This window comes from Rhynchophorus ferrugineus, unplaced genomic scaffold, assembly GCF_030347505.1.
Source record: "Rhynchophorus ferrugineus isolate W39M unplaced genomic scaffold, kcgeb_rfMv2 rfM10, whole genome shotgun sequence".
NCBI lineage: Eukaryota > Metazoa > Arthropoda > Insecta > Coleoptera > Curculionidae > Rhynchophorus > Rhynchophorus ferrugineus.
Genome location: NW_027472589.1, coordinates 5,942,052 through 5,944,580, shown reverse-complemented (window position 1 = coordinate 5,944,580; position 2,529 = coordinate 5,942,052). Strand labels below are relative to the sequence as shown.

At 36.1% G+C, this 2,529-nt stretch overlaps 1 non-coding gene across 1 annotated transcript; it reads left to right on the top strand.

Moving 5' to 3' along the window:
• Positions 1-2,029: 2,029 nt before the first annotated feature.
• On the top strand, positions 2,030-2,102 carry TRNAR-UCU (transfer RNA arginine (anticodon UCU)). Its single transcript has one exon. It is a non-coding gene; the product is annotated as a tRNA-Arg (tRNA).
• Positions 2,103-2,529: the final 427 nt, after the last annotated feature.

The window sequence follows — 2,529 nt, the reverse complement described above, 5'->3', positions numbered from 1 at the left end:
CACACCAACCATTTTTTTCTTAGCAATTAGTCTGCGAAGCTTATTCCGGAATATTGGAACTAATATACTTCTGGCGCTACTGTACGGCGCGACAAAATTTTAGCACAGTTAGGTAAAAATAAATAAAAGAACTGATCAACATTACATTGTTTTTTTTTTCGATAATGGGTAGGTACATCCTCCTCTATTTTTTATGATTTCAGTCAGTCTCTTCGGCACTGTGTCGCTAAAAAACATAATTCTGATGGAAAATTTGCGTTCAATGTTTGGTTAATAGTTGTCGATGAGTTTAATATAATTTATACTTTTAATTTCCACAGATATGAATTTTACTTCTTTCATTCTTCCAAAATTTACAGCAGCTCAACACATAATACTTCTTCCAGTCAAATGTTTACGACTTAAAATCAACTAGTATTTTTTTCAATCATAATAGCAACACTTATATATCCAACAAAGTCATCTTAATTGAATTTATGCTCATCTGAAATAACGCCATATTATTTCCATGAGCTTTGTTCTTCGGCAAATTGTAAGCGTTCCTTCCGATGTTTTTCACTTAAAGGCCTTTTGTGTCTTCTTTCCTTCTTCTTAAAGGACTAGCATCATGTAGGAGACAGTGGACAGATGATTTGGTCCGATGTTGATGTTATAATGAGACACGTGTAGTGTGCTAAAGTTTCGTCGCACCGTGTGTGAATACAAGTGTTTGTATTTCAACCATACGTCCTCAAGTTCCTTGCCGATTCGAACGATAAAAGTCACTCGCCGAAGAATCCCTTAACTACCATAATTTATCTAGATTTTAATTAGTTTTCTTGTATAGGAGTATAAAAGCTCGAAAAAAACTATTACCCGAAAAGATATATTCCCCTTTACGACTCCGACGATATCAGATAGCGTTATAAATATGGTAAAAGATGCCGAATGGCTATCTAAAAACAACAACGGAATAATGAAGCAACTACCACCCACCTGGCCGGGTTCGCCTCACCTCCCGCCTCCTGGCCGGCGAACAATCTCTATAAATTCTCCGAAAACCGACGTAAAACTAATAAACTCCTAATTCCTTCGTATACCCGTCCTATGCATTTAAATCCCCGTTTTATTTTGGTCCGAAGGGTGAATAATATGAACAGTACAATAACAAGTAAACTACAAGCAACAAAATTTTTAACCTTACAAAACAAAGCCTTTAGCAGTACTACGATTATACCCATAATGGCCGCTGTAGTTCGTTGGTTCCTACCTCTCGATTGCTTGTAAATGGCATCGTCGCAAAATCAGACGGAAACTACCGAAGTTTACCGAACACTATGTATAATTCTCCAAAAATAGCAGCTACTTATATTGCATAGAATAAATCATATTAAGAGAATAAAACAAATGCTCATATTTCACTATAAAATCGCTGCATCTTTCAAAACGATAACGAACAACTGATACTAAACAACTAATAAACGAACAACTTGTTATAAACAGCTGAAGGCAGTCAGCTTCTTGTCATATTTGTAGATTTTTAGTATATTTTCACTGTTTTCGTGTATAATGGTGCTGATAATATTTAATTTGTCTTAGATTAGCTGGATTTGATCTAAATAATATAAGCAATTATAATATAATAATATGAGGTCTTTTAATATAATGTTTATCTATACGAGGCTTGAAGTTTATGGTCTTTGTATGGCATTTTTATAAAAACAGAAATGAATCATCACGTTATAGTCATATTTCTTTAAATAAAATATGTTGTTTCAAAATGTTTCCTAATGTTACATAATTTCAACTCAAAAGAAATCAAACCTTTATCAAATTTATTTTTATTTATAATCTAAAGTAAAAGAAACTGTATATACACATGTGTCAAAATCGAATTATTTTCTGTTTCTTCTATGATAAATGAAGCTCCATGAAGCCAAATTTTAAATAACGTATTCTGTAGTTGTATAATAACCAGACAGAAAATTTCGATATTCTATTTTTTAGAGGACTTTTAGTGAAATCTAACATGTTCACATTGTAAGCATCAGTCCCTGTAGCGCAGAGGATAGCGCGTTGGACTTCTAATCCAAAGGTCGTGGGTTCGATCCCCACCAGGGATGCTTGACTGAAACGAACTTTTTTAATTTCTTTTATCGTTGAATAACTTGAAACTTAATATAGAACCGATATTTTCGCTCAAAAAATTGCGTTTATACGATGTGGGATCGAGGAAGAGGTAAAAAAGCGTCGATGATGGTCTCGCAGCTGGACTTGCCGGTGAAAAAAAGTGTACGGCGGCAAGCGGGTGGACCTGCGTTCTTGGCCGAAGTTACGAGGTGAGCGAAGGCAGGCGGGCAGGTGCGAATACCGATACCACCAGCTCGGACTTTGATGTATTTGTTCTTGTTTGTTCGGATCAATTATCGAGACCATGTCGGAGACGTGGTTGTAATCGGGCAGCGCGGATCTGGCCTCGTCGGTTGATCGAGACCGAAGCGTTTAGCTCTTTGTGACGAACCCGCGACTTTCGGTGACCAGAACCGATTT